This window comes from Pezoporus flaviventris, unplaced genomic scaffold, assembly GCF_033815535.1.
Source record: "Pezoporus flaviventris isolate CSIRO_AGI_PZ_B2104156 unplaced genomic scaffold, CSIRO_AGI_Pfla_v1 ptg000023l, whole genome shotgun sequence".
NCBI lineage: Eukaryota > Metazoa > Chordata > Aves > Psittaciformes > Psittacidae > Pezoporus > Pezoporus flaviventris.
In genome coordinates this window covers 13,242,401-13,266,114 of record NW_026892571.1, presented here as the reverse complement: position 1 = coordinate 13,266,114, position 23,714 = coordinate 13,242,401, and the positions used below count along the sequence as shown (strand labels likewise).

At 52.2% G+C, this 23,714-nt stretch overlaps 1 protein-coding gene and 1 long non-coding RNA gene across 2 annotated transcripts in view; one reads left to right on the top strand and one right to left on the bottom strand.

The window, feature by feature from the left end:
• Window positions 1-262: 262 nt before the first annotated feature.
• On the top strand, window positions 263-3,509 carry LOC133271067 (uncharacterized). The gene is made up of 3 exons (XR_009743994.1): window positions 263-938; window positions 2,899-3,036; window positions 3,133-3,509. It is a non-coding gene; the product is annotated as an uncharacterized LOC133271067 (long non-coding RNA).
• Window positions 3,510-9,912: 6,403 nt separating this feature from the next.
• GEMIN5 (gem nuclear organelle associated protein 5) overlaps window positions 9,913-23,714 on the bottom strand; it is a 108,022-nt gene continuing 94,220 nt past the window's right edge. Inside the window, exon 29 of the transcript XR_009743996.1 lies at window positions 9,913-9,924. The gene's annotated coding sequence lies outside the window, so the exon portion shown is untranslated. The remainder of the gene's footprint in view (window positions 9,925-23,714) is intronic.

Here is a 23,714-nt window from a genome sequence, read left to right as displayed (position 1 = left end):
AGCAGGCTGGTGCTCAGCCCCAGCTGTATGAGCCTGAGCCACTTAAAATCCCAGACTGGTTTGGGTTGGAAGGGACCTTAAAGTTCATCCAGTTCCAGCCCCCTGTCACAGGCAGGGACACCTTCCACTAGAGCAGGTTGCTCCAAGCCCCATCCACCAATTGCTGGATGTGTTCGGTGCCATGGATTCGTGGCATTGACCTGAGAGCACTTGAGCATGCTCAAACCCAGGGATGCAATGCTGCTGCTCTGGAAAAGCAGCTCTGTGTGCTCAGCAGCAGGATGGGAGTCATGCTGGGACCACAGGGATGATCATTTCCCATGCAGATGGCCACGATGTCACCTCTTGATCATTTGTTCATGGGTGACAGAGCCAGGACTCCTTTTTAGTCCCACTATGGTGCTGTTCCCTCCCTGCAGCCAGGCCTCTGCCACCAAGTCACCCACAATGCTGCCCCATCGGGACCTTCCTCCCTCCCACACCAGCAAATGCTGTTGGTTTTCCTTTTCCTCTCCCAAATTCCTCATAAATTTCCTATTGCCAGTGCCATGTTCCCATTAAACCTCGCAGGATGATTGCATCTGTCAGTGTCACTGTCTGGGGCTGGAATGTGTCACCCTGCTCCAGAGGAGTCATTTATTTCGCTGTAGTGGAGCATTTCAGGACAAAGCACTGGGTTGGATCACAGTGGGACAGTTTACCTGCAGTGGCAAGCTCTGATCCATCTTGTGCAGTGGGAGGAAAGCGCTGCTGCTGGATTCTTTCCTATTTAATTTTCCTAAACAGAGGGATGAGGAGCACGAGAGCTGCCCATCAGCAGGATCCTGCGCTGTGCTGGAGCGTCATAAGGAAAGGAAGTTTGCTTCAGAAAGTCTCCATAACCCATGAGTCTGGAGCAGACATTTCTGTCACCATCCTCATCGTGTCTCACTGCTCCTGTAAGGACTCTTGGGGTGCCTGTCTGGCAGCAGGGGTGGCCCCATAGCTGTGTGTGCCCTATATGGTGACAAGGGCTGGGGCTTGTAGGGTCTGGGATGTTCATGGTAGTGGAAGCACGTACAGCCTTGTCCTAGCACAACCCTATGCTCCTTCAGGCAGCACAGGCAGGGTATCATCGGTGGTGACAGTGTAGTGATGATGGGGAGCAGTCAACCATGACCTGCCCATGCCCACACCACATGCAGCAGGTCCCCAGTGCTGAGGAGGGGGTTCTTTTGTAGGTATTAGGTGTGATAATGAGACATTCAGGGTTAAAACACAAAATGCAATCAGGCATCTGCTCTTGTTGCCCTTCTAAGTGTGCAGCTGTATGCAGGAACTCTGGGTACTGGGAAATGCTCTGTCCTGACTACGGCATCCGTCATCCCTGACTGTTCTGGCAGGGATGTGTGTCTGGGGGGACATGGAGTGATGGAGATGAGGATCCAGTGGGATGCCTGGTCACCTCAAGGATGGACACCCTTCCATCCAAGGGTAACCTTCTTCTAGCTGTGCAGCAGGAGCAAGTCATCCTCAGCACAGCGATGAGGGATTCATCTGTCTTTGGGATCCATGCCCTTAGGTGGTACTGTGCCACCAGTGAGGGGTTTCCTGCTGCTTATTCCTAGCTACCTGTGCTAGTATCTTCCAGGGAGGCTCAGATGTACTGGGAAGTGCCTCTCCTCAGGGTGCTGCCCAGTGACCTGCACATGGTAAGGGGTGGAAGAGACAGTCAGTCTGTATTGCTTTGTTTATAAGAACATATTTGCAGTGATTGATGCCTGAGCTGGGGAAGTATGCTTGCAAGTGGGACTTTAAAACATGAATCAAACAGTGTTTGGAATATGTACGCTGCTCTGTCAAACATTTCTCGGCGCTTGGAGTCTGCAGAGCCTGCGTGTCCAGAGGTACCCGTGCCTGCGCGGAGGTGTCTGGAGGGGAAGCAGCATCCTTCAACCTCAGCATCACTGCTCCACGCCAAGAGGCTGCTGAGGATGGGCTGGGGTCTGAATCTGTGGTCACTCTGCAGAGGGGTACATGCAGAGGTGTCCCGTTAAGAGCTGTCCATCACAGGACATTCCTTGTGATGCTCCTGTCTGCCAAATCGTCCCCCAGGGCTGCTGAGGAATGAGAGCGGCCCTGAAGGACAGAGTCAGCTTTCAGGCTTCCTTCCCCTCCAGATAACCTGATTGCCCATGGAGAGAAGAAAGGTCTGGAAGGGGCGGGCTGTATCCAGATGTTCACTAAGTGCATTAAGACCCTCAGCCAGTGGAGCACATGCTTCAGGTTAAGCCCCTGAGCTGTCCCAGCTGCAGCAGTATTAATGAAGTCTTCAGTTAATCGCTTGCTGAATGCTTTCCCTGATAAGGGCTGGGGTGGTTTGTAGTGGACAAGGAATCTTCTCAGGTTTTCCTTTTGAGTATCCTGCTTGTGAAGTTCTGCATCCCCCCATACCGGCATCGCTGCTGCCATGCCAACCTCCTTTGCCCATGGAGTGAGGTGGGTTTCCCAGTTAATGGTTTTCGCATTGTGCAAATGGGATCCCTGTCCCCACGTTCTCTGGAGCTCTGTTTTCTCCTCCATTCATAGGGATGTTACCACAGTGGTACCAGGTGATGTGCCATGCTCAGAGGAGCATCCTTACCCTGGTGATCTGTTCTTGTGAGCAGATACCTGGGGTGATGCCAAACCTGCCCTTCTTCCTGGGAAAGGGATCAGCTGGGGATAGGCTCAGGGGCATGGGTACCAGCTTGCCCATAAATGATGTTTCCAGCCTTGCATTTGGGACACACAAACTGGGCATCCCTCCAGGATGGGCAGACTTTTCTCCTCTGGCTCTCTGCCCACTGCAGTCCAGGGGGACAGCAGAACTGTCCACCTCATTCCTCCACCCAACCAGCATTCATTCCTTTTCCCCAGGAACCCCAAGAAAACCATTAGACAGATATTTTGGATCAATGAGAACCAGAAGGACCTCTGCTCCTCCAGCCAAGTGAGGACTCTTTTAACTGCGCACACGGAAAACGCATCCCATGAGCAGATCCCCTCCCCTCACAGGTCCGCTTTCGTTGCCTTTTAGCACGAGGGAGATTTATTCACTCTGTGGGCTCTTTAAAAGGTGTTTTCTTTATAGCCAGGCTTCTCCTGCTTTAGGTGAGATTAGGAGGTCGTATTTCATGAGTGCTCGTGGATCCCCTTTCTGAAGCCCTAATGAACTATGGATGAGTGACCGCGGTAATCCAGTCTGTGCAGGAGCTCATTAAAGTCACCGAGTCCACTATAATAACTAGTTGCATCTGATCAGATTACTTCTTCAAGATGCCGTTTCCACTGGCGAACAAGAGCCTGCTCTTATCCTAGTGTGGGCAGCAGGAGCCTTGCTCTGGGCTCGGTGAGCGAGGAGCTGGCTCTTGCCTCGTGCACCATTAACAAGGTACAATATGATGAGCTTACAGTGCAGAAAGGCCATGGGATTTCCCATTGCTGCTTTGCTTGGCCAAGCCCAGCTGGAGCAGGAGCCTCATATCGTGCTGGAGGAAAGCAATGGGCACTAAGGAATGATCCAGCTGTTTCCCAGTTATAAATGGAGATTTTGGGAAAGGGCTGGCAAGCAACTGCCCAGACCCCCATCCAGCCCAGACCTGTGTGAATAGTGTTGGTAAAGCAGATCCCAGCACAGTGGTAAAATGGGATGCAGCGGGGTCTCCCCTCCTGCCCCACACTGAGGTGGTCACCCCAATCCCTTCCTTACTGAAAGCAGAAGCAGGCAGCCCTGCAAATATCCAGAGGAGGGGAGGAAAAAAGGCCAGATCCATCTGCAGAAAGCACAGGCAGGAATTGTTTCTTTGTCTCGGGAAGTGTCAGCGAAAGAAATTCCCTTTGAGGATAGGTTTGTGTTTGCAAGACTTCAAACCCCTCATCTGGACAATAACAGCTTCTGTCTAAGGGAATCAGGCCCGTAAGGTACAGGCCAAGCCTGCAGTATTAGACTGGACAGTAATGAGGGCTCTGGTGCTGATAAGGGCGCAGAGCTCAGCCACCTTCTGCTCTGCTCATGCCAGAGGGGTGAGTGTGCATCCCGCCCGGCTGCGTGCAGGGCTCCCAGCGGCACAGAGGCACCGGGGGATGTAAACAACTGGTAGTCTGGCCTGAACAGGGCTCCCCATTGCTGCTAGAGCTGTGGGGAAATGCTGGGGGGAGTGATGGGAGACAATGCTGTGCCCTGACCCAGCTTAACACCCGCATCCCATGCTCAGCAATAGAGGCAAAAGGGTCCCTATTGGCAGCATAATGTCAAATCCAATTTAATATGGGATAAAATGATTGTTTTCTCCTTTTGGCTACCCCTGTTCATCCATGGGTTTGCCATAGGACAGCCTGTGGGTCCTTGATGTGCAGGTACAGCAAAACACGTTCAGAACTAAAAAAGCCATAAACCCCAAGAGTTTTCCTTTGCTGCTTTCTCAGTGGAGCACCATGGCTGGCAAAGGGGCTCGTGCCAGCCCCACACTGCAGAGGAGGAGGCTGATGCACAGGTCTGCAGGCAAAAGAAGGCCGCCGGGGACTTCTGATCATCTCATTAGCTCACGAGAAAGGCAGAAAATAATTGCTGGGGGTTCAATGCAGCCCATCTGTGTGGGATTTTCTCAATAATAGTGCATACGGGCTGCTTTTAATGCTTTTCAACATTTTTTCAAGTGAAACATTTCCTAGTGCCAAAGCCCAGGTAGAAATCAGTTCCAGCCCTGGGGGCAGCGAGGGGATTGAGAGGCACAGGTCTCAGGTTGACTTTTTAACAGGGTTCGTACAAACTATCCTGCCCGTAATGTTCATGTAATTGATGCTTTTGAATACTCGGAGGAGGCCGAGGTCCTCTGAGGCTTTGAAAGTGGGTTTTACAGTATTTTCTGATGTGATATATATAGATATATATAATATAAAACCCCTAATCGTGAGTCAGGCAAGCAAAGCTCCTGGGACTGACTTAGAATTATTTACACACACACACACACACACACCCCTTTTTAAGTGATACAGTTAAAGCTTTTAAAATGTATGTTTTTTGAACGAAAGTTGATTTTTCACACAGTCGGAGAACTCTGGCAGGTTTGGTGTAAAACCTGCCCCATAGCTGGCTGTAAGGAGGGTTCAAAGCTGATTTGTCTTATTTCCCTGCAAGATGAGGTTTGATCCTTAACTCTGGTCAAGCAGTGAGTCACTGAGAGGAGTTTTGGTTATCGGGACAGATGAAGAGGTGGGCTCAGTCCTTTCCAGATGCTGATTGTGCCAGTCCATGGAAGTGAAGCAGGTAACCAAAGTGATTTCCCTTGGTTTAGGGAACTTCACAGCCATCAACAACACACACACGCTCACTCATTAAAGCCAGGGCTATTAAAGTGACGCTCTGACCCCTGCCAAAAAGCTGCCCTAATAATTTCCCCATGTGGTGAAACCTTGGACATTTAATGTGGTTTCCCCCCTGATGAAAGCACTGGGGGCTCTGCCCCCAGCCCACCCCACAGCTTGGCCCCCTCACCAGCAGCCCCAGTCCTGTCCTATCTGGTAACTGGGAAGAGAGTGAGAAATAACCCTCCTAATCCCTTATCAGGTTTGTACACTTAAGCCCTCTTATAAGTGTTCCCTTGCTTCCTTTCCAGCAGCATTGGTTGGATGGGAGCAATGCACCCCACAGGGATCATAGTGGCTCCCCCAGACCCCTCCATGCCTGGACCATGGTGTACAGCTCCCAAATGGAGCTGTACATCCCAAAGCCCTGGATGTCCCACCCTGGTTCTTCTGCTCGGGGTTGCTTCTATGAGACAAAGCAGACCCTGTCCCCCGTGTCCTCCCCATCCCAGTGCTCCCAAAGGCATAACAGTGCCCACCCCAAGGACCCCAGCAATAGCATGAGTTCAGTGTCATGGCCAGGGGCTATTTTAGGGAGGGGGGGTGTTCCTGGGTCACCTTTGGAAAGCTTGCACAGCACAGGAATCTGGCCCAAAGCATTTCAAATATGCCTCGCTGTGGGCTGGAGCTCCGAGCCTGCCTTAAGTGGGCAAGGGATTTAGTAATCACACCTCTCATCGTCCTGCCAAGGGCACGGGAGCCCAGTGCTGGGAGACACAGAATGCTCTCTGAAGGATGAATGTTGCACTGTTTTCCACCTATCCATGAAGCCTGCAGGGGGAAAGGAGGGTTGAACCCAGAATGCTGCACCAGCACTGGCTGTGGCTTGCATGGTAGGGAGCTTGTGGGGCTTTCCAGGGGTTATTGGTTGGTTGGATGATAACCTCCATGGGAAACTATTGTGATTAGTTGATGTTCCAAGAGAGACAAGCAGGAAATGGGAAAATTGGATTTTTGGAAGTGCCGAGCACCGGGTGGTTTGGGTTTCACAGCTGTCCCCAAAATGCGTATATATATAAAATAGGGAACCATGGAGATTTTGGGGCAGTAAAGCTACTGAGAAACTTCATCTAAAGGTTGTGATACGCTTTAGGTGACCCCAATTGTCCTGCTTTGTTTTGGGTTTGGACGAGACACTTTCCAGCTTCTAACTATATTTTGCTTAACCCCTTGAAGTCCAAGGTAAGTGAAGTTAGGGCTGAAAGGAAACATCTCCCAGGCATGGAAAAGCAAGTCATGGTTTTAAATGGCACTTGGCCTTTCTCAGCCCATATCCCAGACACCCCTCTGGCCTCACCAGGATTTGATTGGAATTTATAAGTAATGTTGTTTATCCCCAGATTTACACTTTTTATAGTGAAAATACACTTCTCAAACAAATTTCCTATTGGTCATGGAAATGAAAGGGTGGCAGTGGGTTTCTTCCCCACATGGCTTCCTCTGCTCCTCCATGAGCAGGGAGACACACACCAGGAGCAGGGTGATCCATCCCAGAAAGTGGGTGACACGCTGGAAATGGGTGACATATGCTGGGAAAGGTGTGATGCATGTCAGGAAGGGATGACACACTGGGAATGAGGTGATAAACACCAGGATGGGGGTGACATATGCTGGGAGGGAGGTGACACACACCACCATGGTGGCTGTAAAGATGCTTGGAAGAGCATGACACATAAGAGGAGCAGGTTTCTAGGAAGAGGGTGACAGACATCATTAAGGGAATGACAGACATTGAGAGGGGGTGACCTAGTGGGAAGGGGGTGACACATGCCAGGAAGGCAGGAGATGGCCACAACTCCCTGACCAGAAGCTACAGATGGCACAGGGCAGCCAGGACAGCATTGCTGTGCAGTAGCATGGCCAGATCCTGCAGTTTAGGGTCACCTCATCTATCACATATGAGTACCAATGTGCAGGGCAGCACTGACATGGAGCGACTACATCCCTCTGGCAGCAGTACCCATCACCGGTGCTTGAGCTGTGGCTAATGTCCTTTCACCATGTATTATACAAATCATATAAATAACTCGTCCTCAGACTTCAAACATGCCACTTCAGATGTATGGTGGGAGATTACAGAGTTTGTTAAAGCTCAGGTCTTCAATCATCTGGGCAGTTTCGAAGCTGCTCACTAAAATACAGATCAATGCTTCAGTTTTATGGGAGGCTTTGTCCCATGTGACCAGACTCAAATCCCTTATTTTATGGCTTGCTTATATATTCCTGGTGAAAAACGGTTTACATTTTGGGCCCCGGGAGCTCTCCTAAATCAGCTGCCAGGTTTTTGCAGCTGGTAGTAAAGGGAAGCGCTGTCATCGGGCTGCCCGGAGGTGAACAAACGAGCCGCCAGGCACGGGACTGACAGCTCGCCTGGAGCCATACACCAGCTCCATGGCTGCTACTGTGCCAAGGACACTGCTCCGGTGAGAGGAGTGTGAGGAAACCATCCCCACAGTGGCACCAGCCCAACAACAGCATCCCCCAGGGACCCCAAAGCTTTGGAGACGCATGGATGAAAGGGTTAAGCTGTGTTGGATGGCTGGAGAGGAGAGGGATGCTAATCCCCCGGCTCTGGTCCTGCTAATTATTTGCTGATTCAGCTACTGAGCTGAGCCCAGCCCCAAAGCAGGGCCTTGGCTCTCAGTGCTAGGGATGCTCAGGGCTCAGCATCGCCTGTTTAATGTTGAGAGGAAGAGCTGAGCGCAGTGCCCAAGCCCAGGCTGCCTTCCTGCCTTGGGACAGCATGTCACAAGCAGGTTTTGCAGGGAAACTGAGGCACAGGTTATCCCTGGGCAGACCCGATAGAGTTGTGATTTTTATCGTGTCTCATCTTCCCGCAACACTGCAGCCCTTCCCTTCACTGGTGAGCATGAGACAGAGGGCTGAGGCACTGCAGGGGACACTCAGAGGACCCAGAGCTCTAGTAAGGACTGAAGCTGCCAGCCGCTGCAATGGCACAGGGACCTGCAGGGACAGTGTACTCCCACCTTTGCCAACCACATCGCCTCCCCTCCTGTGATGAGCACAGCAAGCTTCCAGTGTGTCCTGGTACCAAAGTCCCCTGAGGTCACCACTAACAAAGTCCCCTTCAGAGTCCATAACCCCCCTGTTGTCAGCTACCACCTTGCCTGGGCAGCTCCAGCACTGAGTTATCGCTGCTGAGCAGAGCACTGTCGGTAGCAGGCGATGGCCGTAACTCCTGCCTGTACAAACACCTCCTCACCCGGCTCCTTCCTGACGGCACCGTGACGGAAAGCAGCTGCTCTGCTGGAGAAGGGACCTTCAGGTTGCTGGCAGCAGACATGGAAAGGAACCTGATGGATGAACGTGGGTGCCTTGTTGTGCTGATGGGGTGAGGAACCCAAGTGAACCTGAAGCCATGATTGGATGTGGTATTATGGGACCCATTGAGCACACAGCTTTACCTTCCTATTGCTTCCCACTGAGGATGCTGGCATGGAATCACAAAGCCCCACAGGGAGGTGTTGGCTGGCCCGCTCCCTGGCTCTCCTGCATGAGGAGGTTTTTTTCCTCATGGGGTTGCCGCAGGTTTTGCCCCAGGATGCCCATTCCCCAGTGACTGAAACTGGCCCCACAAAGACTGCATTTTATCCAGCAAGTCCCAAAGCAGAGAGTGGAGCTGCTGCTTCCCAACATAGCTGTCCCAAGGTACCTAAATCTGTGATGGGATGGTTGGATGTCATGGGTTTGGAATTGCAGCTGGGCTGATCTCCTCCATCTCCTCCCTAGGTGCAATCCAGTGGTACCCAGGCGGCATCCCAGAAAAACCCAGATCAGTGCCATGATGCTGGTCTTCTGCTCCAAGCATGGCTGGTTCCCTGTCCCCCAGCCCAGTGATGGCCAGGTCAAGGCTCCAGTAAAATGCCAGGTGATCTTATCCCACCCTCTTTAAACAAAGCTGAATTTCCATCTCAAGCAAATCAAACAGCTTCTTTCTGCTTCCAGCTATTTAGGGGATGGTTGTTTTGGTTTTGTTTTTTTTTTCCCTGTCGCAAATGGGTAGCTTCATAAGGGAAAAAAAAAAAAAGAAAATCCATATTCATCTTGCTTTGAAAATGCTGTAAATAAATCAATTCACTCCCAGGGATAAGCTCTGCCTTCTCTTTGCGGTTGACTCCTGCCAGTGCTAATTGGAGCCAATAGGCACATGATGAGGGGAGCAACCCCCTTTACAGGCAACACTTTAGCCTGGCGAGCATGTTTACAGCCTTCTTTCAAAGCCTTAAGGAGGAGGGATCTGTCATAAACCCTGGCAGCTTTTGCCGAGCAAACAGCGCTGCTGGAATATTTAAAACCCAGCGTTTGGGCAGAAGAATATAGAAAACACATGTGTTTCCATGTGAGCTCTGCTGCTGCTCAGAGCTGCAGTTGTGGCAGTGCAGGGCAGCCAGGGAGCATGGCAGCCAAGGTGGTGAAGAGACATCCCTGGCAGGGATGGGGGACCAAGGCCTGAGGGAATAAGTGGCCATGAAGACCCCCAGGACTCGCACCCTGCACATGGAAGGAGGTCTGTATAAGCTCAATGCAGGGCTCAAGAAGATGTATTCCCTTTACTATGCTTCTACAATGAGCCCTCCAACTTTTGGGGTACTTGAAGACAGAAGAAAACCACTTTCCCAGTCAATGAAAGAGTTGGTCTTGGTTTGGTTTTTTTTTAAAGAAAGAAATGTCTTGGGGAAACCATAGAGGTTAGTAAAGATGTTTTCAGGATTACTTTTATCTGAAGAAAATAAGGAGAGATTTCCTGGCATTAAAGATGCCAATAAGGTTTATAGGAAAAGGGGTAGAGGGAGCAGTGCTCTGGGTGTGGATGGGGTGACCATGGCCCCATGGGCTGGAGGAGCAGCAGGACAGACTGCAGGACGTTGCATCTCCTGCTACACAACCACCTCATCTCACACATAGGAATAAACTAAGCACAAATAATTAGCAATAAATCAGGTTTTCCTTGCACAGACCCCCCTGGCGGTGCCCTTTGCCAGCCCCTCCCCTGCACACAGTAGCTAACTCTGATTTCCCACCCTCCGCAGGGTTAGGACCTCTGTGTCCCAGCAGGACAGGGAGCAGGAGGCTGGCAGGGCTCCAGCAGGGGCACGGCACTGCCACAAGCCTTCCCCTAAAGATGAATGGCTGCCAGTTCTCTTAATCCAGCCACTTTGGAAAAATTGTTTGTTCTCATCCTGTTTGAAACAGCTTCAAAGTGGCTCCAGTCTAGACTGTGCCAAGATAAATTACAAACCCAAAGTACTGATATAAACCAAAGGGGAAGGAGTCATTTGCTCTAATGTAATTAAAACAAGATATCACAATGTATGTAAGTAGGTATATGTGCAGGCGTGCTCTCTGCTGGCAGGGCAGCAGGGAAGGGGACCAGGCAGGATGCCACCAACAAAGGCAAAACCAGTTCCACCAAGGTGGGGGATTCTGCCCCCTTTAAAGAGGGGTTGAGCAGGGAGACCACGCCCCCCAGCACCCACCAGCCAATCAGGTGTGGCAGGCACTACTGACATCATCACCTGTGGTATAAAAGCTGAAGGGGATCGGTGGTGGAAAGGTGGAGATTGGGACGGGACGGGACGGGACGGGACGGGACGGGACGGGACGGGACGGGACGGGACGGGACGGGACGGGACGGGATGGGATGGGACGGGACGGGATGGGACGGGACGGGACGGGACGGTGGTTGGCTGCTGCAGATGAGTGGTCACATCTATGATCCTGGTGCAAGGTGATTGGTGCTCATATGTAGGGCTGGTGTGCATTGCCATTGCTAGAAGCAAAGGAGCAGACTCTGCAGTGTGCCAAGGGAGGCCCGCACCATAGTCATGGTAAGAAGAGAAAGGCAGAAGAAGGGCTGTCCCAGTGTAGGAGATGAAGCAGGGAATGTGGGTGTTCCAGCATCAGGATGCCTTTCACCAAAGTGCATCTGATGGGAGCTTTTGTCCACACCTCCTGTGGGGGCAGCTGAGGTAATGGGCTTTTTCTCCACAAAAGGTACAGAGTGAAATTAACACTTCTTCCTTCACCTGGAATAGGTCTGATCTGCAATGAGCCAGGTTAAGAATGGCACTCCTTCTGCTATTAATTCACTCAAGTGAAATAGATGGGGATCCTCTTAAGTCTTTTTTCATTTACTAAAAATAAGGAGGGAGGAAAGAAAGAAAACTGGAAGATAAAGTTCTTAAATTTGGGGGAAAGGAAGTTAAATCAAATAAAGGTAAAATCCTAATTTTGCATCATTATGTTGACAAATAAAGACAAGAGTCCTTGATGAATAATGCTTATAGAAGTTCAAGAGACTTTTAAGGAAGCTAATGATCATTAACTTTTCACCATGACTTGGCATTCAGACAGAGCTCGATGAAATTGAATCCTATAAAGAGAAAAAGAAGCAATTGCCAGCAATGGTCTCATTTTGTTTCAATAGCGTTATTACACTTGGATATGTGTATGTACAGCTGGAAGTTAACATGTCTATAAACATGTGTATGCATACATGTTGTGAGTACATGTATGTTGCTGTACATCACCTCCCCTATACCACATGCCAGCTCTCCCCAAGGCCATTGCTGTGCTGCAATGGCTTTAACCTCCCTTGGGTCTCCTCTCTCTGTCTCTTTTCCCTGCAGCTCGCAGCAGTAGATCATCCAAACACCGTCCCCGGTTGGAGATGCTTTCATCCCTGCGTTAACCACAGCAGAATTCCTTTCCAGTTATTCCTGAAATATCTCTTCTCCTGGTACTGCCCAGATGCTCTTCCTGGAGGTGTTTGGATAGGTTGGCAACAACCCCGGAGCCGTGATGCCCTGATGCGATGTCTGAGGGATGCGTGTGGAGTTTCAGCTCGTGCCACAAGAGGTCTCACGGATTTCATTGGGACCACCAGAGGAATAAGATACCCGTTAATGTAAGCAGGGGTAATGCACGTGGGACCTCTCTGATACAGGTGGAGAGCAGTTGTGTCTGAGCTCTCACTCTCCTTGGGAATAGCCCTAAATCTCTCACCTGACAGCCCACGAGCCGGTTTTCAAAGCTACTTTATTCCTGGTGAGGTAGTTGCATGTGAGAAGCAAATGGCCCTCATCACTCCGGGCAAATCATTTGGAATACGTTGTTATGGGATGCTTTGGGAGCCAGTGGGTGCAGAGAGCCCATGGCCACAGGACACAGCCCTGCCTGGGGCTGAGCTGCTGCTTTATTGGGTTGTGTCCATCACAGCCTGCTTTGGTCCTTGCCTCCATCCCATTTACATCCCACAGGAGACTGTCAGATCCACAGCTCCACACGGGCAAGCTCTGGTCCTGGCACCCACATCCCCACCCTGTGCTGCCCCCACCCTCCCAGCACCCACAGGGGTTCCGTGGCCACATAAATCTCAGCTTGGTGCTTTGAAGTCCCCAGGGAGGGGAGTTGTTGTGTTTGTTTGCAGTATTGCTTATCACTGCCATGCCTCCTGCTTGTCTCTCGCCGCACGGCTCCGGCTCGTCGTCCGTGCAGCCCCGCTGCCAGGGACCACTGGGCTGACAGCGCCGCCTGATAAGGATGATGGATGGGGAGGAGGCTGGCTCCACCACGGCCGGGATGCTTCCTGGGAGCCAGAGCAGCCCCAGCACTCCCTGAGCCTGGAGGAATGTACACCCGAGGGATGGAGAGCCAGCACAGGAGGCTGAGCCCTCCAGCAGCCCCAACAGTTGGTACCACGCATTGGTACCCCCACATCAGCCAGAGTCCTTTCCACATCCCAGCGCCCATGGAGTGGAGTGGGCAATGTAGACCCAAATCTGCTGCCTGGTGGCAGGGCAGTGGGGAGGAGGTGTCCCCCATCCTGCTCCATCACCTCCAGGGTGGCTCTGCAGCCCATCCTGGTCCCCTCCATGGGATTATGGCTTTGACAGGTGATGGGGGGACATAACTGACAACTGACATCACTTCTATTAGCATAACAGCCTGATGGCATGGGGGGTCCTGTAAGTGGATGGTCCTCACTTGTGCCAGGGAGGTGCTTTTGCCTAAATTAGGCTTCTGGGGATGGGAATAGGGCTAAGAGGGATCTACACATCCTGGTCCCTTTGGTGGGGTGTGGTGGCTCCAGCACTGGGAGGTCCCTACTCTCAGTTTAGGGCATTCCAGATGGGAAATGATGCTGCATCCCACCCCTTTACATCTGGATCTCCTTGTCCTTTGGGAAGCCCTTTGCAGTGATTTTCAGAGCTGAGCAGCTTCTAATATGCCTGGAACAGCCCCTCCATGGGTCGGCTCTTGTTCCTGGCTCAAAGCAAGCCAAGGGAAACATTTTCATGCAGCTACCACAAGGACCACATTGTAGTTTCTTTGCAAGGCCATTCTTGCTTCCCTCCCTTACCATGACTTTTCGTTGCCTCTCTTTGACCCAAACCTCTCTGCCTTTTATATTTCTTTCCAATTCCCTTTTTCCCAAGCCATACTATGGAGGACTAAATGCCTCTGCTCCCAGGTTCAGGCTGCAGAAAGCAGGAGTCTGGACTCGGTCCCCTCTAACAGGCTCTAACAAAGAGCCCAGAGCACAGAGATTACTGTTAGCCCATTCCCCAAAGCATCATTCACTGAGCCATGCCAAGTGCAAACCAGGAATAAAACACACTAATTGCAGTTAGTCAGTCAGACAATGGAAAACTCGGATGCCTTTTCCACGCCAGCCTCATTACCAGGGCTTCTTAAGTAGAGGTTATGCTTGTAATTAAATAGCCGTATCTTGGCTCCCCAAGACAGGAGGAAAAGGCAATTTGAAAATGTATTAAAACACGGAGTTTGGCAGTTCTCCTGGATTTAGAACAATTTGTGGATTTAAATCATTCCATTTCAAATATGTGTGCTTGCTTTCAATGGAATTAAATAAAGATGTGCAAGATGGAGAGGAGGCAGCGCTTTCCTGGATGCTTTTCCCTCTCCGGCTGTCAAGGGAAGAGGTAACACTGGGCTCTGAGAGCCTGTTTGGTAGCAATGTGTTTTCTTGCCTGCTCTGTGTGGCTGATGCTGTGGCTGACTCAGCTGACGAATACAGGAGAGCAAGAAGTCCTATTAATGCCAGATTTTCCAGTGTTTTTCAGACTGCTCCTGGTTTTACTCTCTCCTCCTGTGTTCTCCACCATGCTCCTACCACCAGCGGAACCAGCTCCCCAAGCACAAGCCATGACTAACTGCGGATGGACAGGCTCTTCTAAAGCTGCTTGTGGGATGCCACATTAAAAATGACAGTCAAAAGGTTGGTAAGAAAGGGTTCCTTGGGCTCTATGCCTTTATACACACCCTTCGATTTGGGATAAAACATTGGTAATATCATCATTATACAAGTTTCCACATTGACAGGGAGAAACTCATCAGATATTTGAGAACCACATGAAAATCTAACACCTCTTTTACTCCAAGAGTAGAGAAAAACACCCTGAATTTCTCTTTAGGCAGCAGGGAAGGTTTATCTTGGCAATAGCAAAGCTCCTCACTTAACTGTGGGTAGTTGCTGGCGAGGAAGGGCCTAGCAGCATCCCAAAAGGTATCCCCTCTTTTAGATAGCTCCAGGAGAGAGCAGACCCTTTGCTGAGCACTTGCACACCTTCTTCTGCTTGTGCATTTATTAGTCACCTATTTGAAGCCCAAGTAATAGGAAAAACCCTCTCCCTGCTCCCTCTGGCTCCTCTGGCATCATGTGTGCATATATGTCAGTGGGCAGCTGAAAGGTGAATAGGAGATGAACTATGAGATGACTTACTTGTGTAGCATGCAGGACGGAGGGGTAGTTTGAATCTAGCCCAAATCCTGAGCTCTGTAGGCTTGACATAAGCATTTAAGCCTTCAGTTGGGATCTGGTGATAGAAGAGGGCTGGAAAGCGCATTTCTTTTGTGGTTAAAGGTCCTTTTGTCAGTCCATAAATCCAGAGGGAGGCCTGTTTATTCTGTTTACTGCAGTTACCTAACCTGTGAGCCTCTGTGTAAATCATGGCAAGCCGTGATTTAGAGGGGAGCTGCTCTCCCCATGGCGTATGCACCATGTCCCTGCCCAGACCCCCTCGCAGGCAGCGCGCTCCTCCAGAAGCCGGGAGATAAGAGCAATAAAAGCTGCAGTGCTCTCTCCAACACCACTGCCACTGCATTTCTCTTTGGCTCCATCCTACATTGATACTAAACTGATGGAAAGAGAAACCTGAGCCCAAACTTTGGGGTTTCTTCCCTTCTTTTTAGGAAGCAGCAAGCATTTCCTGGGGCTCCCCAATGCATTTCCACACCATCACCCCCAGGGATGTCCGAGCACCGCTATCTGATGGTTCTTGGCCAGACGAGGAGGTGGCCACGCTGATAACTCCCCCTGGGTGCCTGGTATGGCAGCTGGTGTCCCAGCCTTCCTCACCTGAGAGGTGCTGACTCCCTGGAAACAAAATCAGTGACCAGATAAGGGAGAGACTCACAGATAATGGCACCAGATGTTCCGTATGAGCCCCCTGGCGCAAACGGCCTGCATTATCTGTTCATAGAGCAAGAGGAAGAGGAGGGTTTGGGCAACTGAAGGGGAAAATAATCACCATTGAAACCCCAGCCCTGGTGTGTTTGGTGATGCAGGTTTGGTGACGGAGGAAGGACGATGCAAAGCTGGAGAGCTGTGGGAGCCACCTCACCCTGGGGGGGTCCCCAATTCACACAGCCCAGGCTCCATTCTCCATTCTCCATCCCTTCCTCCGCCTCCTCCCGCCCTCCTCCATTAACATCCGCCACAGGATTCCCTTGGCCTTCTCCTTTAGGACATTGCTGCCAGTTTTGATGCTAACCATTGCGCTCCCCTGTGCCCCACTCCATTTCCAGGCCAGAGCAGTGCAGGGGGGGATCAGCCCAGGTCCTTGCTGTTTAGTCTACCGATCAGATTGGTGACGAGCAGTCTAGCAGCTGGCAGAAAGCACTTCTATAATTGCTCGGGTGCTGCTCTGAGCTGTTTGCCCTGTGGATCTTTCTTACTTTAAATCCTAGAGCCAGGGGAAAGGGAGGATGATTGGCAGGGGGGTGGGTGAAAAATGTTATATCCCTACCATTAAAATCTGGGCAGTTGGAGGGGTCTTCGTGCTGACCTCAGATGTAGAGGGATTTGGGGTGTCAGCCACTGTGCAAAGCATGGCATCTTCTGGGCATTCCACTGGTTGGCTCACTCTACCTTCAGATTGGAGCATCCTTGGCTGAAGACTTGGATAGGCAGCGCATGGTGTGCAGATGTGCGTGCAGATGTGCATATGCATTTTGTAGGCCCTCACAGGGAGGGTGAGGATTCAAGAAATAGCAGCCTGGAGCCCATGGGCGGCTTGGTCCCTCTAGCCCCAGCCACGATGCACCTTCATGTCCTGTCTCAGCCTCAAGGTTTGAAGAGCCCAAGCCCCATGTCCAGCAATGGATGAACCTCTTCTACTGGAAACCAGAGCTGTGTTACTGAGTGAAACAGATGGCAGAGTGCTTTCCTGCATGCAGCATCCCTGAGAGGCACGTTGGGGCCAGTGTGTGCCAAAAAGGGATCCCATATGGGCAAACCACACTTGAAACCTGCGAGTCATCTGTCACGCCTCAACTTATGTGTGCACTCAAGTGTGTAGGCAAAGCAAGCGACCTAGGGTGGTCTTCAGGGCATTGGGTTCCTCCTTTGACCACAGATCAAAGTGAGCCCCACAGGGCTCAGGGTGGGATGCAGACACTTGGAGTCGGTGCAGCGGCAGGGATGACAAAGTGGATGGTCCGACCCAGCCGAAGAGATGGGGTTTGTTTTCTCTAGAAAGTTAGAGACAGAGGGGGATGTGATAAGAGCCTCCTAAGACCTCCTAGACAACAGTGATCAATCGGTCTCAGGGTCTGCTGGAGTTGGGCCAAGATGTAATCAACTTCATTTGCAATGAGAAAGCTCAAAGGTTAGGTATTAAGATGAACGATTCAGGCACCATAGGAGGACAGTGAAGCCTGGGCCATGTGAAGGGTATTTAAAAGTGAGCTGGACAAGGCTGTGTGTGAAGCATTCAGGTGCTGACATAGGGCTTGAGAGGAGTTTAATCCCCTGAGCTCAGTGGCCAGGCAGAGACAGACAGTGATGCCATGTGCTGAGGACATCCCGCATCCCCGTCCCCATTCCAGCAGCTTTGTCTGTCTCCAGATTTCCTGGGCAGGCTTGACCAAACCATCCCTCTGTCGCAGCACAGCCTGGACCACTCATTCTCTCAGCATCCTGAGCATCCTCTAAGCAGCTCCTGCCCTGCAGTGGAACAAGGACCAGTGAGACCCTGTGGTACTGCTTTGGAGGTGGCATTTCTAAGCTCAAAAGAGGGAAACCTGGAGCCTTTTAGACACTTACAAGCTATGTTAGAGGAATTCCCTAAGCTTCCTTGTTTTGGGCTGGTGCCTTTTGCCATTTTAAACAGAGAAATTATGAGAGGCTTGAGGCTTATTAAAATCCCAAACTCGACCACTCCTGCAGAAAAAAGCCTGCTTGTTCCAAGCTGGCTTTTATGGCTGTTGTATGTGTGTGATAAAAGCTGGCTGGGGCTAGCAGCAGAGTGGTGTGGCTATTGCCATATCCCAAACTGCATGTTCACGGGTGTGTTAGTGATTTGCTGAAGCGCTCTGGCTTTGGAAAGGTTTCACTCAAACAGAGGGTGGGGAGCTGTGCTCACTTGGGGTTTTGATGGCTTTTCTCATGTGCAGTTAGATCTCTGGTTAAATAAGCAGAATTCATCAAGAATTATATGAAGAAAAGCATCTTCCTCCCTTTTCAGAGGGTGGCTACAAAGCTGCAAGGAGCACATGTGCTCCATAGCCCCGTAGCCACTGGCTGCTCCAGGGAATGCTCCCAAATCCAGTATCTACCCCAAGCCCATGGTCCTGCTGCATCCTTTTGGTCGGTGCCTGCTGACTGCTGGTGACTAAGGAGGTTTATCTGCAGGGCTTTGCAATCAAAGGGCTGCAATAGGCAGGGAAGGATTAACCCCAGAAGGGGAGGAAAATCCCTCGCTGGCCTCCTGCCCCATACATCAAACACAGCAATCCCACAGCTCATGTGCAGCACAGCACAGCAGTTAATCACAGAGGAGCCGACCCTTTGAGATGGAGGAGACCTGAGATCTGGCTCCTCCAGCCGCTGGCCTGGCCGGCATGGGACCCTCCATGCACCTCCCTGGCCTGTCCTAGCCTCATGGCTCCCACTGACACCCATCACCCTCCTCCAGGCTGCTCTCCCAAGTTCTCCCATGCCAAACCCGATTGGGGTTGGGTGTCAGTTTGGCATCACTGTCTGGGCAAAGGGACGCTGATGAGATATGGCCATGGGACAGGTCAGGGATGGAGTGTCGGATGTGGCTGCTCTGGCTGCCAAAACCCCCATCCCTCCAGGACCCCCATCCTGCTGGGACCCCCATCCCTTCGGCCCAGCACTGGTCCCACACTTGGGGAGCAGGTGCAGGTGGTGGGGACCAGGCAGGCCAGTGGCTCCATCTGTTGATACGCAAATACAGCAGCTAGCACAGCAAGGGAGGGGAAAGATGCTCTGTGCTGCTGGGGTGCAGGGCAGGGATGCAGTACAGGGATGCCACGCTGAGGTACAGTGCAGGGGTGGAGTGCAGGGGTACAGTGCAGGGGTGCAGTGTGGTCCAGGGATACAATGTCCCCTAGGACTGTAGCACCTTCCCAGGTTCACAGCCATCTTTAGGATCCAGCTGGAGGAGAAGCCATGGCTGTGAAGCCCAAGGTGGGTTGACTAGCTCCTTGCAGGAGGTGTTGAGGCGGTGGAGGGGACAGGTTTTGGAGACAGCCCTGTCACACACCCCTTGCTGGAGGTGGGAGCTTGGAGGGTGGTTGGGAAGCAGGCTGCCACATCCCCTTTCCCTGTGATTCAGGTGGCTCGTGAGGCCATACGGGACTGCCCTTCAGCCTCCTCTGCCACACTTTGTCTCTCTATAGATGCATTCCCCCCCATTACGATTTCCATCCCATAGGATAATGCTTATTGCTGATGATCCTTCAGAAGGATCCAGGAGCGTTGGATTGAACCAAACCCCGAGCGGAGCCGGTGACCACAGCCCACATGTGCCACCCCCTGGACACTCGGCGTAAGCCACTGGAAGCCGCCGGATCCCGCGGCAGAAACCTCCAGGTCTGGCTGCTGTTGGGTGGGAAAGGTGAAGATTTGGCACCTCTGGGACTCACCTCCCGGCACACTGGACCCAAAGGGGCACCAAAGCTTAGATATGGACCTCTGGGGTGCTGTGTGTGGGGGGGGGACTTTACCATGCTGCCCCACAGCCCTGCCAGCCCTCGGCGCATCCTCCCAGCCAGGCTCTTGCTGTCTCAGGGGGAATTGGGCTCTCCTGGCCCTAAGGATCTCAGAACACGACAGGGAACAGTGGGGTTTAGGAGCTGTTCCACTAAATCCTCTCCAAATTTGCAAAGAGCACGAAACCTCTGGGCTTGTCACAGTTTCTGCCATCCCTCTGGGGTGTAGCTGGGGTTGGTAGCAGATGGGGTATCTGTGGAGCTGAGATTTTGGGGAATAGGAGGAAGGAATCATCTCTCTCTGGCCCCAAGAGCAGAGGACACAGGAAAAAAAAAATCTCCTCTTTTGGAAACCCATGGAAAATGGGATTTTATATACATTTATTGCACATAATATGCCACAGTATGTACACAAAGGCTCTTGCAGAAGCATCGCTGTTTCACCCGGCACCGGGATGCTGGCTCTGGGAGCTGAGATGCTATCTCCGGGACAAGCTGGCAGTGCCAGGTAGAACCAGGGCGTATCAACCTGTCCTGTGCTCAGGACACCGTGCAATCATCTTGACATGTCCCTGAGATCTACCTCTGGTCCGAAGCCAGGCAGGAGGAGGCTTCCTGCGGGAGCTTTCCCCGCCGCCGGTTCCCTGAGTCTCAAGCAAGCCCTTTGTGCCCGCAGGTCAAACATGTCCCCTTGGAAGGAGGGAAAGCGCTGGCTTGGATGTGTTTGGGATGAACGGGGCATCCCCCCCTCGGTGTCCCTGCGGAGCGGTCCCCGGGCCGGCCGGGCGGCAGGTGGCAGCAGAGCCGGGCTCCCGGCTCAGCTCGGGACTACCCAAATGCGCTTCCATCCAAAGGGGTTTTCCTTGCGGGACAAGGGGCTTTTCCTGGCTGTGCCGTGCCCCGGCTCCTTGACCAGCAGGGAGGGGGAAGCACATTGGCAAAGGAGCGCACGGAGATGCTGAAAGGGATGGAACAGCTCTGCTCTGGAGCCAGGCTGAGAGAGCTGGGCTGGGGCAGCCTGGAGAAGAGAAGGCTCCTTAAGGGGAGACCTTAGAGCAGCTCCAGTGCCTGAAGGGGATACAGGAAACCTGGAGAGGGGATTGGGACAAGGGTCTGTAGGGGCAGGCCAAGGGGAATGAATGGCTTTAACCTGCCAGAGGGGAGACTGAGATGAGCTCTTAGGCAGAAGCTCTTCCCTGTGAGGGTGCTGAGGCACTGGCACAGGGCACCCAGAGAAGCTGTGGCTGCCCCATCCCTGGCAGTGTTCAAGGCCAGGTTGGACACAGGGGCTTGGAGCAAGCTGCTGTAGTGGAAGGTGTCCTTGCCTGTGGCAGGGGTTGGAACTGGATGAGCTTTAAAGTCTCTTCCTATACAAACCATTCTATGACTCTATGAAACTCAAGCTGGTTCTGGGCTGCTCTTCATCCCCAGCCATCCCAAAGCTGCCACCATGACCTTGCCAGGGCTCTGTAGGGCATGGCAACAGCCCAAACATTTCTCTCCCTGCCCCTCCTGGGAAGGATAAGCAGCTCCCACTGTGCTGAGCAGTGGTTTCCCATCCCTCTCAATAGGGAACCCTGTGGGTCAGGGAGAGGTGGAAAGCCCCTGGGAAGGTACAAATGAAACAAAGCACAAGGCTGTGAGAGCATGAACAGGTTTCCAGTGGGATTTCATGGCACCTGCCCTATGGCTGGGAGCACAGTCAGGACCCATGGGGATGCAGGGCTGGCTGAAGCAGCCAAAGCTCTCCATTGGCATCTGATGACAGAGAGGGGGCCAAGGACATCCTCTTCTTAGGGCACTCTGGGGTGCCTGTTTACAGGGACGAATGGTTTTGCCAAGTCACAGGTCAGGGCTGGCAAGCACCCAGTGCTGGATGGAGGCTTGAGGCCATGCACCCTCAAAGAAACAGTGAGGGGAAGAAAGTGTAAGCCCCTGGCAGGGAGCTGGGAACATCTTCTCCAGCCTGTTGGGCTCCTCCAACACCCTGTCTCGTTGAAAAGGAATTAAATAGGGAGAAAGCAATGTCTGCTTTGCAAGCATGGAGCTCTTGTTGGTGGAGCAGCTCCTACCAGGAAGGTGGGCACAGGGATGGGGTCAAGAAGCCCCCAGAGGCATAGTGGGGTTGCAAAGCTCCTGCTTTGGTGCTGTATGGTTTTAGGAAGTCCAAACCTGGCCACAGGGGCACATGAAGGCTGCTGCCAGCAGGTAGTGAGTCTTTGAGCCTGCAATTGCTTCTGAGTGGGAGAGAAGATTGGGATCATCTGAGGATGCTGGAAGTGGAGGATCTGCATCCCTCAGTGCTGAGCCACCACCAAATATTTCTCTTTTACTCACTGTCTCTCCTCTGTCTGGAAGCAGGGATGGGAAGATTTCTCTTACAGGGCCCAGGGTAAGGGAGCACCAGCACTGGCATTGCCAGTTCCCAAAGGACCAGCCATGCAGGGAAGCCCACCACAGCTCCGTGACTTCTTAAGCCTCACCAGCATGTGCTGTGGTGGAAAATTCCCCCTGCCAGAGGCAGCCCCTCTCTCCTTTACCAGCTCTGCCTCCTCCTGGGGCTCCTAGTTATCTCTGGCACTGGTGTCCAGGGTGCCTTGGTCACCCCACCCAGCCTGGTGCACCAGAGATGCATTTGGAGCCAGGGCTGCCCTCTCCTGATTACACACAGGGGTGATGCAGCTTTTATCATGGGCAAAGCGCTGCAGGCTCCCAAGAGCCCCATGCTCAGAGCCCGGCTGTGCTATCTCCCCTCTTCATGTGAGTCACACGAGCTGCAGCCTTCCTATCTGACAGGTACCACGAGCAGGACACAGTCACTGGCCTCTGCACAGGGGAGAGGGCCATTGCTGCTGCCTATGGAACTGGTTGTTCCAGGGAAGGATGGGTCCTGATTGCTCTCACACTGGTGTTGTGTTCCCCTGAACACCAGTAGCTCCTGGGACAGGTCCAGCCCTAGAGCCTGATGTCCAGTCCTTGGGAGTGGGATGACGGGGCAGGCTTGCCCTCCAGCAGCCATCAGACCTTCAAAATGGGATGAAAAGGGTTATGCAGTGTGTTAGAAAATGTTTAAGTGTGAGCATCTGACCTCACTGCAATTTCCCTTGGGGTTTTCCTGGTGTTTGGGCTATCACACAACCAAGTAGGTCACTAAAGGGGTTGCATGGAGAATAGCTTCACTAGACAAAGCATCCAAAACAGCATCACTTGAGGAAGCTCCACAGGAGCATCTTCCACTGCCTTCTGAAATGACAGTGCCATCCCAAAGAGCAGCTGGGGTCCCTGCGTTCAGTCACTGGGTTCCCTGCTTGGAAAAGGAGCAACATCGAAGTGTTTGGGAGCATGAGGAGGGACAGACAGGCTGGAGAGCCCTGGGAGGAGGTATCAGTCTGAAGATCAAGCAGACGATGTGCCCGGGTGCCTGCAGCTATTGTGAGCACAAGTGGCTCAATGCTCCAGCGTCTGCCAGCGTTATCAGCCATCATAACACTCTGTCTCCAGGTAAAGAAAGATAGGAGGTGCCTTGATGGGGATCACTGAGGAAAGTTATGACATTAACAGTAATCATCAGTCAGGTGTGTGACTGATGCTGCCTTCAATTTTCCCCTCTCTGATGGCCTTATATCATCAGGAAAGGGAGAAAGTCAATGACATGGCTCTTGTCCTCCTCTGGTGCTGTTCTGGGCAGGTTTTGTGCCCCACCAGCACTCACAACCCCTGGCTGCCCTGCAGGCTCAAGCTGCTGTCCACTCCCTGCTCTAAGCCACCACTATGGGCTCCTCCCTACCCAGATAAAGCCCGGAGATGTTTTGGTTTGGCGCGAGCTTTGGTTTTGCATCCTTTGCAGAGGAATTACAAACAATAAGATAAGGCTGTAGAGTGGAAGCTAGCCCAGAAAACCCTGCTCCGAGTGTAGAGGCATCTCCTGACCGGCAGACTTGGGTTAGGACTTAAATTACTGCCAAGAGCTCCTGGAGAGCTGGAAAGCCCTCAGTGCTGCATTGGGGTGGTCCTGTGCTCACCTTGCACTGCCTCCACTGAAACAG